This window comes from Borostomias antarcticus (genome assembly GCF_949987555.1).
Source record: "Borostomias antarcticus genome assembly, chromosome: 9".
Lineage (NCBI taxonomy): Eukaryota > Metazoa > Chordata > Actinopteri > Stomiiformes > Stomiidae > Borostomias > Borostomias antarcticus.
This window is the reverse complement of record NC_140242.1, coordinates 21280637-21292708: the sequence shown is the minus strand read 5'-3', so window position 1 is coordinate 21292708 and position 12072 is coordinate 21280637.

Below are 12072 nucleotides of genomic sequence, written 5' to 3'. Positions count from 1 at the left end.
GGAAGGAGGGAGATGGGTAAGGTAAGACACAGGTGTGGAGGGAGGATCGTGAGAGAGAGAAAAAAGGGAGGGAAAATCCCAGAAAGAGAGGCTTAGAGAGAACGTAATTCTCAACACAGCTCAAACAGTTGTCCTTTCTCTTTCAGAATAATTTGTGAGAGACAGCAGAAAGCACCTGGGAAATACTTGCATGTCATATAGATAGATAGATAGATAGATAGATAGATAGATAGATAGATAGATAGATAGATAGATAGATAGATAGATAGATAGATAGATAGATAGATAGATAGATAGATAGATAGATAGATAGATAGATAGATAGGCAGTCAATGACACATGTGTTTGACATACTCAAACACTTCAGATTAAAGTCACTCAGGCTTTGGGAACCCTTTTTACAGCATAAGAACCACACTTTCAAAGCCTGAAAAAACAGGACACAATATTTAATAACTGATCTACTGAGCAAGTACATCATTAATTGTTTAAGCAACTGACCACGAGAGGCAGTGGGTTACACAGGATTTTACCACAGCTACGGGGCGTTAGATGTGCCTAAAACCCCCGTAGCTGTGGTAAAATCCTGTGTAATCCACTGTCTCGAGTGGTCAATTGCTTTTCTACAACGGTTACTACATATATATATTCACAAAAAACACTCAGTAGTAACATTCAATCATTTATTTACCGATCATTCTTATCATTTTAGTATTTACAAAATCTTCTGCGATAGGCTATAGTTCTGAATTAAATGGTTGCCAGGCAACATAGGCTATCTCACCTATTTGGGTTGGCCTTGTTCACATAAGCCATAAGGCATAATTCGGGTGGTTCACGTTTATTTGAATATTTCCAGCTATGGTGCAGTTATTAAAACAGTTCTCCAGAGCACTCGTTTTTGCTGGTAGGGGTGTGGAAGTGCTGGAGTCGGACTGATGAGTGCGTTTTTGTAATAGGATAAGGCGAGGTTGCTGTGAGTGGTTGCTACGCAAAGCATAGCCTACCGCTTGATCTTATCAATGGCCTCGTCAATGAGATTGACGGCGCATTAATACTAATTGTTATGCGGTCGCAGCTGTGGGTTACAGAGTATTTTACCACGGCTGCTAGCCAATTAGAATCAAGTATCCAAACTCTCCGTTGTAGAAAGGAGTTTTTGAGAACAGGTAGCTACAGTTGTGGTGTAATGACTAGTGTTCTTTCAAATGATCATGCATCACGCAAGGCTTTTTCAAAGTGATTCTAATGATCTGAGATGGGAGGCACATATTTTTGAGGCATGGAGCGGACTAAGCCTAGCTTAGCCTCATCAGTCAATAGCTTTTTGATTACTGAATCTTTTTATATGTCTTCATATGTGATATTAATGGTCTTGACAATCTAAGAGCTGGGAGCTGTTTGAGAACTTGATGACCTGTTCAGCGGTGATTTCCAACACTGGGTTATGTGACTTGCGAAGATGCGAACAGACCAGCAGCCTCTCCTCTCCATTAGGCAGGACGGGTAATTGATCCTGTCACGGTGGGTCAGGGTAAATGATGGACGGAGCCTACGCTCTGCACAGTGTTCAAACGGAAAGAGCTAATGTGGCGGAGAGTGTCATTAGAAGTAGGTACGACACTGTCACTCATGGAGATCAGAGATAGAGTAAGAGAGAGAGAGAGGTGGGGGGGTAGGAGGGAGATGGATGAGGAGAGGGTTTGGATAGGGAAAGAGGCTATTACACCAGCTAGTGGAAGACATAGAAGAAGAAAAAATAGTTTCAGATTGAACAGTTCACATCCCTACAAAAATATCTGTTTTCAAGACATGCCACTACTGTAACAAATGATTCTGTACGGCACTCACACACTTTTCTGAAAGTGTGGTGCAGTACAGTACAGTACATGTCTTTCTCATAAAAGCCATAATGCTCAAATATATTATAACAGTTATTTTTACCCCCTCAACTTATCCAACCAGTAATGCTACATTTCCACACATCCACCTTATTGATAGATCACCATTCTATCAACCATGTATTAGAGCATCTCCCACAAAATCATACGCTTGGACTGGTAATGGTGGCGTGTCTGTGTGTCCCAGCTAAACTGAGGTAAAGATGCTAAGTGGCCTTTGGATGTTTAGACAATCCAAACAACCTCAGTGTTTCTGTCCAGATACAGCCTGCTTTTCTGAGAGGCGTAAATTACCAGCTACCACCTGTAATTTGTGTCAATTTACTCCCACGTTAGCGCAGGCCGTCACAGGGTCAGTTCAGCTTCCCGTAACTCCACCAACAATCTGCTCTCCCACAGTCTTTTACAGGTGGCCTTATTTGCACTCTGAAAAATGGCGGGTCTGACGAGCTTTACTGTTTTCATGCCTTTGAACAGTCTAACAGTTGGTGTAGAAAGTTATTTAAGAGGGCCATGAACTCAGCCCTGGGGAACGCTAAACCTAATGTGTGGATCATTCTCAATTTAATTGGTTTGCAGAAAATGCATACTAAATGTTCATCGCACCATAACCCAGGGTTTTCTGATCTCTGGGATCTACACATGCTTATGGCTGCATGAAATGCATTCAAACTAAGATTCACACTTGACTTTCATTGTCTCCTCTGGGAACTATCTAATATCAAAGGATTACTAGGAAGGAGTGACGAGATGGCACTCAGTATGATGCACAGTGAGCAAAAGTATTTTTGTGAGGATACAATCTGACAATCTGTGACTCGTTCACCAAATCTGTTGACAGGCTAGAATGGGGGTCATGTTTGTTGAGCTGAAATGGGCCTCTCCCACTGACCTGTCAGGAATGGGTTCTCGTTTGACCAGGCGGAACAGGAATCCTGTTTGATGTCTTGGCCGAAGGGGCACTGTCGTCTGATAAGCCGAAACGAGACCTCTTGTTTGTGTTTGGCGTTTCGATTCCCGCCCATGGAGACTTGGCCTTTTGCTTCTCTCTGGTTTCACAGGGAGGTGTTTAAACACTGCTGCCAGAGTGAACGGACACCCCTGCTGCAAAGTCCAATTAGGATCAAGTGTCACCGTGTTGACATGTGAAGGATGGAAAGCACAAGTGGCCGGCCAAACGAGGCCAGAGCGCTGGTGTGGGTGGTGACAGGCGATGTCACGGACTTGGTGGACGGACCAGAAACACATGGCCAAATGCCACCAGGCAGAAATCTTTACTTCCGTCTCCGCTCTCCTGAGAACTATGGGATTTGGGGTTTTCATGAATAAACCCACTACAAAACATGGCTGTCACAGAGATGGGCCTGGTCAATATTGTTGTTTTGTACAGTAGATGACCTTATGATCACCAATAACTCTATTGGTTCAAGTTAACAGTATACAGAGGAAAGTGTCAGACAGAGTGAACAAAAAAGGAAAATACATCCCTGTAGCCCTTTTGTTGACTTGTTTTGACATTACCATTCTTTATATTATTGATTATAAGCTCATACCAGTGTTAGCTTGGTAGCACTGGCCCAACACGAACTGAGCAGTGCAAAACCACCTCTGGCAGTGCTCAGTATTCCATCCACACCATCTCTATAATGTCCAAGACCAGGTTGGAAATGGAGAAAAGCCATACTCCTTTGTTCACCTATTTCTCTTCCTGCACTTTACAAAAGAGCGGCTATGAAGGTTGGCCTTCACAAGCCCCATTTGAACTAGTGATAGAAAAATATGATCACAGTGTTTTGATTCATCTTTGGCTGATTTCAGAACACTTGCCATCTTGCAGAAAGAATGATAGAGAGAGAGAGAGAGAGAGAGAGAGAGATATATCAATATACACGCACACGCAGGCACACACACACACACACACACACACATGCACGCACGCACACACACACCAAATGTCATATGGAATCGTTTTCATGAAACCGTTTCATGAAACACTCCCCACAATATGGACACTATTACAACTCAATAGATAATACCCAGGTAAACATAACATCAAAGCTCCATTTTCCATTTTCCCATACTCATAGCACACATACACACTGGCCAGTTGGCCCATTGACCTGCCGATGGAGTGTCCCGCATAATGTGGGATTTATTTCTATGCATGGAGCAGCTTGATAGTGGTCTCAGTGGCCTTCGTGCCTTTGTTCCTGGTGTTGTTCTCTCTGCTCACTGCGGGGCTCTATCTTTTAATGAGATCAGACTTCATTAACGAGGCCCCTTCAGAACCTTCCCCCGGTCTTTTAAGTGCATGCTTCAATTAGCCAGAGCAAAGACAAGGAGACGGGGCTCATAGGATAGCCGAGAGAGAGAAGGAGCGTGAAGATGTGGAGACATAGTCCTAATGCGTGTGGAGTGGTCCTGTATGGATGCTGTTGGGGTGCGTGTGTGTGTGTGGGTGTGGGTGTGTGTTTAGCTGAGCACCGATCGTATCAGGAGGTTTGCATTTGACATCGGTTCAGGACTCGGATGAGAGGGCTCCCTGTTATATGAGGGGGCTATGGCCGGATGAGTTGCCATGACAACACGTGAAAACTCACCAGCCGGGTAGCTATGGTGAATGATATGGAGTTACACTGCCTCTGTCTCTTTCTGTAAGTGTATCACGCTTGGACATGTCCTGGTCTCACACACTTGCAAACTCGGCAATACACACACTCACGCATGCACGCGCAACCACACACACACACACACACACACACACACACACACAAACACGCACTTTTGACATCATAACACTTTTATTTATAGTCGCTCAACAAAAAGATAAAGAATCCTGTAGCACCTCATCTCACCTGATCTACTGTACACATCTCACCTCTTCTGAATAAATGTGCCTAATCGCTCCGGTTTATTTGCCGTGGGTCTGAAGGCGTCGAGAGGCCAATCCCTCTGAAAATGCATGAACTATTATCGAGTCACAGAACTGGCAAGCAGATTATGTATGAACGTATCAACATTATGAATGGTACGCTGATGGCAAGGGAGGCTCTGCGTGGTTCGCTCCTGATTAAAAACAAACACACCCACTTGTTGTCACGGCATGAGACAGCTTCCTGTCCAGCTCCGATCATGTGAGAACTTGCCGCAAAGGAATGGCTGTCAAAAATCTGACAGCCTGATGAAATATGTATTCACTGATATCACCCCCCCTTACACCTCAACCAATAAAACATACCAGCTTGTATAACCATGGACTTCTCTGGCTACACACATTTGTTGAGAGAATGTGAATGGTTTTGCCTCTCAGCTAAGGGGGCAGAGGTTCTACTAGCCCGGATAATGAAGGAGGAAACGGGTGTTGCTGATTTAATTTGATCTAGTTTTTGTTCCCTGGTCTGGTAGGGATCAAGAGATGTAGAACAACGTTCTTGTACGTGTCACCCTGGGGAAAGAAGTAGGGAACTCTAGGAGATAATCAAACTGGAACCACATGTATAATAATAATAATAATGAATTTTATTTATATAGCACACTTTAAAATGCAGGACAAATCTCAAGGTGCTTCACAGAGTGCAGTAAAAAAAACAAAAAAAAACATAAAGGGCAATAACTGGCAAAAATAATTTAACATAATTAAAACTAGGATTAATGACAAATATTAAATATGAAAATAAAATAAATCTAATAATAATAATAATCTAGTAGAAGGCGGCACGGAACAGGTGTGTTTTTAGACTAGATTTAAATACAGTGATGGATTCTGAGGCCCGGATGTTTCCTGGGAGCTGGTTCCACAGGCGTGGCCCCAGGGTGGAGAAGGCACGGTCACCCATTGTAGCCAGCTTGGTGCAGGGGACAGCTAGCATGTTCAGTTCGCTGTCTGACCGGAGGGACCTAGATGGGGGCTTGGGGGAAGTGAGTTATTGGAGGTAGGTGGGACCAGTGTGGTTGATTGCTTTGAATACCAGGAAGAGGAGCTTGAAGGTGATGCGTTGGTTGATGGGAAGCCAGTGGAGGGAGTGAAGGACAGGGGTGATGTGTTCTGATTTTCGGGTTTTGCTTAGAACCCGGGCAGTACTGTTTTGAACATATTGCAATCGCTGGATGGTTTTGATGGGGAGTCCTGCAAGCAGGGAGTTAGAATAGTCAATACGGGAGGTGACGAAAGCATGGACCAGTTTTTCAGCATCACGCGGGGAGAGTATGGGTCTTAACTTTGAAATGTTTCTCAGGTGGTAGAATGACGTTTGGCAGACAGCTTTGACATGTGAGTCAAATGACAACGTTTGGTCAAGTTTGACGCCCAGGCTGGTAACCAGTGAGGAGAGGGAGATGGTGTGACCATTGATGGTGATATGAGAGATGCCAGCCTGTTTGGTTTGATGGGGAGTGCCGATGAGGATGGCTTCTGTCTTCTTCCATTGAGTTGGAGAGAATTGTTGTTCATCCAATGGTGGATGTCAGCAAGACAGTTGGTAGCCTGGGTGATAGCCAGATGTTTGTCAGGGGAGGTTTGGAGGTAGATTTGAGTGTCGTCAGCATAGGAGTGGAAGTTGATGTTATGGCTTCTGAGTATCTTTCCAAGGGGGAGCATGTAAATCAGGAAGAGCAGAGGCCCCAAGACTGACCCCTGTGGAACACCAGAGGTAACATTCCTGACGCTGGAGGTGAGTCTGCCCAGAGCAACATACTCTTGTCTTCCCGAGAGGTAGGACTGGAAGAAGTTGAGGGCGGTGTCTGTGACTCCTACCTCCTGGAGACGCTGACACAGGGTACCATGATCCACTGTGTCAAAACGCAGCACTCAAGTCCAACAGGATCAGTAGGCTAGGGGAGCCGGAGTCTACCACCATCAACATGTCATTTGACTCTCACCAGTGCTGTCTCGGTGCTGTGTGATGGTCTGAACCCAGACTGGTAGGTCTCATAAAGGTGGTGGGATTGAAGATGGTTGTGAAGCTGATGGGCGACAGTTTTTTCCAGAACCTTGGCAAGGAAGGGCAGGTTTGATATGGGTCGGTAGTTAGAGAGGACCTCAGGGTCAAGGTTGTGTTTTTTAGGTACCGGTCTGATGGCTGCCAGCTTAAGGGATGGGGGTACTTCACCAGTGGTCAGGGACCTGTTTATTATGTGCATCATGGTGGGAGCAATGGCTGGGAGGCAGGATTTTAGAAGGGATGTGGGGATGGGATCCAGTGAGCTGCTGGAGGGGTTCATTTTCAGAATAGTATTGGATAGCTGAACCTTAGTGACTTCACTAAAGCAGAACATGTATGTCTAATATACGGTATGTTAATTATATGTGATATGTTAAATATATCCCATGGGGCACATGTACGAACGTCAGCGAGTACGGCACCGCAATCAACACCTTGGCCAGAGTGCAGAAAACTCACGCTGTTGCTCTTCCTTTTACATTGGATGTACAAAACGTGCAGCTTAACAATCAGCCCATGTCACCGTCCTCAGACCGTAATGTGTGCGAGGTACACAGTGATTTGCAGTACGCTGTCTAGTGCTTTGTGCATAATATCAGGCTACCTCTGTGTAATTGACTGCTTTCAATTATGAAGACTGATGTGGTAGGCACTCTTTAGGCTGAGAGTATTTGCTGTGGGTTTAACTTGATGATCACATACCATATCTTATTTGCAAGTGCACTGATTGTCATTGCAGGCTATCACTGGAATCTATTCATTTTCTAAAGCCAATTGTTTACAAAATCTTGTAGCCTATAAGTGCGCCTGAAGGCTGCCAATTGTAATCAGTGAATGTTTGCATTGTGAATGCTCCAATTTTGTTGATGCTCTCCATGTTATAATCGTTACTTACTGCATTCGAATAATGTCAGGCCTAATACATTGGGACATATTAAATCTACAGTATCTGAGACCAATTTGGTTCGTATGTGACTTTGTATAGTTAATACTAGTGCTGCACAAATATAGCATATCAGATTATAACAAATAATTGTAACCCCCCCCCCACCCATGCGGTTCATAAGACTGTCTGGCAACATTTCTTCTCCCAGTACGTCACCCTGGCCTGTGTCTTCAGGAAGAAAGGAAAAGTGGAACTTGCTTTCTGTCCGTAGGCTACGTGCAGCACCATGCCGTGTTTCCAGGTGTCTGTAGTGGCGACGTGGCCGTGCTCCCTAGCATCTCTCTGATCCCTGTAATGCACTGCAGCTCCTTTGTGTTTGGTCAGACTGTATATTTTGCCGGCTAAAAGACGGTCGGCGTAGAAATGAACCCCGCTCTACTGGATAGATTACCTCAGTGGTCGAGTTTCGGTCCCCTCAGTGTTCAGGGCCTGAGGCATGTTTGCTTAAGACCCTATTTACATGCAACCAGGGAGTCAGATTGGCAGCCATGTCTTTTTCACAAGTGAGGCTTTCAATATGAATCTCATGGGCTTCATCAAGGTGAACTCTGAACGCTCTTCAACTCTCCAAACACCACAATATTTTCGCCTGGAGCTGCCTCCGAACAAACTTTAGTCTGCTCTTAATAGTTAAAGAACACTGGAACAAAATGTACTGTGTTAGATCTCCAGCCTCTGGATACAAGGCATCGATGGTCTGTGTGTGTGTATGTGTGTGTGTGTGTGTGTGTGTGTGTGTGTGTATGTGTGTGTATGTGTCTGTGTGTGTGTGTATGTGTGACTATGTTTTTGTGTGTGTGTGTGAGTATGTGCGTGTGTGTATATGTGTGTGTGTGCGTGCGTGCATGTGTGTGTGTGTGTACAACCTCATAATAGCCAGATTGGTTTGAGAGTAGTAAATATATTGCAAAGCACAATATACCTATGTTTCAGCGTTACCTCTACGTTGGGACTTGGGAAGGGTAAGAACTGTAGGTCACGTCAGTGGTATGAAAGGTAGTACTTCTTGAGACTCCTCAGGAAGAGCCATCTCCCTCAAAAGCTGCTGGTGGCCTTCTACCTCTGCTCTATCGAGAGCATCCTCACATACTGTGTGTGTGTGTGTGTGTGTGTGTGTGTGTGTGTGTGTGTGTGTGTGTGTGTGTGTGTGTGTGTGGTACGCCAGCTGCACAGCAGCAGAGAAGCACTGCAGGGGGTCATCTCCAAGGCTCAGAAAACCATCGGCTGCCCACTCCGCACCCTGGAAGACCTTCACTATTCCCGCTGCCTTAAGAAAGCCAAATCCATCATCAAGGACACCACACACCCTGGACACTGTCTATTTGAGCTACTGCCCTCGGGCAGGAGATACAGGACAATCAAAAACAAAACAAACCGTCTGAAACACAGTTTCTACCCCAAAGCAGTGACCACATTAAACTCTGAATAATGTGAAATAGGTAGAATACCCAGGATGTGTGATATTATGAATGTTCTTTTTTATTGTTTCTTTTTTTATGTCTTATTTATTCTCTGGATGTCTTTTAAATTTTGCACTGCAGATGATGCACTTCAATTTCATTGTTTTGGAAATGACAATGGCTGGGTTTCCCGAACGAGTTAAGAAGCACTTAACTCCAAAGTACTTCTTAACCCCCAACTTTGCATGGGAGTTACGAAGTACTTTGGAGTTAAGTGCTTCTTAACGCGTTCGGGAAACCCGGCCAATGACGATAAAGAATCTAACTAACTAACTAACTAATGGTTAATGAGGCTGCCCCTCTCTTCTCAGCTCCTTCCCTCACTGCATTTTCCACACAGAAAGCCAAATGCTTGGTACCGTACACTTTAACACTCTATCTCAAGGCATGCCTTCCACTTCTAACCCTTTCACAAAGCCACAGCACAGAAAAGCTTTTGGAAAGAAGCTTTGCTCTCAAAGCGTGTTCCATGCAGAGTGCAATTCATGCTGCTGAATGATCATAGAAGGACATCATCTCCTACACAGAGAAAGAGAGTCAGCACTAGCATTCCTCCAAATGCTTCCTATCAAATATTAATATTTCTCTGAGTGCCGAGTAAATGTGAGGCATAAAAATAAAGGCCAAGGAGACTTATGGCGGATGCGCTTGAGAGTGGGCTCAGAGAAACGCACACACACACTACTCCAAAGACCTGCGGGTCAGCGCAAATAACCCGTTGGAAATTAGAATTTCATTCGGCCCTTTTATGAAGCCGCACGATCGCCGGGAATCCCGGCGAGTTCGGAGGTCATCTCAAGGCATCATATAGGGAGATACAGGATCTGAGGAAAGGCTGGATGCGAGAGAGGCAGTGAGAGTGCGCGACACAGCAGAGTTGAAGTAGAGTTCCCCCTTTCTCTTTATTACTGTTTCGTTATTATTTAATCACCTTCGATGGGCTGCCGTGGTTCGCTGGCGGTCAAAAGAGCTAACGTGTACATTATAGGCGGCTAATGACCTAAGTTGTGATTTCTTAAAGTTTCTACCGGCAAATATTGGCTTGAGTTGAGTGCACGTGAGGAAAGACATCATGCATTACATGGGGTCGTTTCTCAACATCCTCCGGGGGAAACAGACTACTCAGCTTAACATGGCAGGAAATGAGGGATGCTCTCCCCTCTTTAGGGGAGAGAAGCAGATGAACGAGGGTAACGGAGGACAAACAGAAAGGAGGGGAGAGGGGTGTCAGTGAAGCGCAGAATAACGCCACGGAATGATGGATGACAACATTCAGGGGTAGGAAAGTACACTTAGCCTGTTCACTGGGTACACTATGACAAAACTGTACAGTCAACAAACAAGAGGCATATTTTGGAAAACTTTTGTCTTTACACAAACAAACATGATGGCGGTATCACATTCTGACACCGGAATTACGCATGAAAAATAAAACAATAACCCAATTCATCCATCTTCTTCTCATCTGACTTTCAGTGAACTCAATGGTTCAAAATGAAGCTATCATGTAAACAGTGCATGCTATTCAATATTTTATTTGATACTAGAGCCTGCCTGTCATCTCTCTGTGTATAACATGCCAGTACCTGAATAATATGTCACCAGGGGTATTTAAAATTTGGCGTAGGCAGACCTGTGCCCAGTTTGTTTGCGCGAAGATAAGGAGCTGATCTCTGAAGACACCATGCCGGCCAGGTGTCCAGAGGCTTTGACTGTGTAAGCCATATTCAAACAGACAGGGATTACGCCTGTTAGTCCAGTATCCAGATAGGCTTCCTACTGAGCCCAGGGTCACTCACATATACTGTATAGGGAGCAGGAGATAACGGAAACACAGAACCAGCAGAGATAGAAGGAATTATGATCAGATAAATGAAGATAGTGACAGTGGGATTGAAAGGGAACGGGGGTGGTTGCGGGGGGGGGGCGGTGGGAGGGGGCAGAGAGGGGCAGCGAGAGTGAGAGGGAGTGAAGGAAGGAGGGACAAAGAGGTTTCACTGTGACACCATGCCACTGAGCACCAAGAGGCATGAATCACTCTTGCTGACACTCTTAGGAGATGGAAGCCTGAGATGTATAATAACTCATTCTGTATGTGTCTGTACACAATGTGTGTGTGTGTGTGTGTGTGTGTTATTCTCTTCTCTAACTCTGACATGTAGACCCCTGTGGATTCTGAGGATATTTGTCAGACGTCATGATAAAGCCAAGTTGGTACACTAAGGAATATTCTAGAGGGACTGCAGAGAGAGATTCTTACATAAACACCCCTGTTATGGTGCAATATTTCTTTGCCCGGGTGTTATATTAGCACCTTTGAACGGTATAGTGTGAGTGTATGTGTGTGTGTGTGTGTGTGTGTGTGTGTGTGTGTGTACCCGTGCGTAGGTGCATGTGTGTGTGCACACGTGTGGGTGTGTGCGTTTGTTAAATGTTAAATTAAAGCGACACTGTGTTTGCGTGAAAGAGACACTGAGTGACGATGGAAAGAGCACACCTTTTCTCCGACAGGAGAGGACATTCTCCCCAAGGCCTACAGTATATCTGTCAGGAATGCCAGGTATTCCTGATTTGGTCACAGACAGAGCTGGCTACAACCTTGAGAACAAGAGAGCAGCACTCCCTCACAGACACAGCGACAGCACCGCTCTTTAGGGCTGATTTAAGTGTATGTTTGTTCACCATAAGAGTCCAATAGCTAAAGTAGTTGTGCTTTCACGTAGTCTGGATTGAATCTGTTTGGGCCAGGAATGAAATAATATTACATAACATTTAAGTCATGGGCAGCTGTAGCTCAGTTGGTAGAGTGGGTTGTTCAATGATCG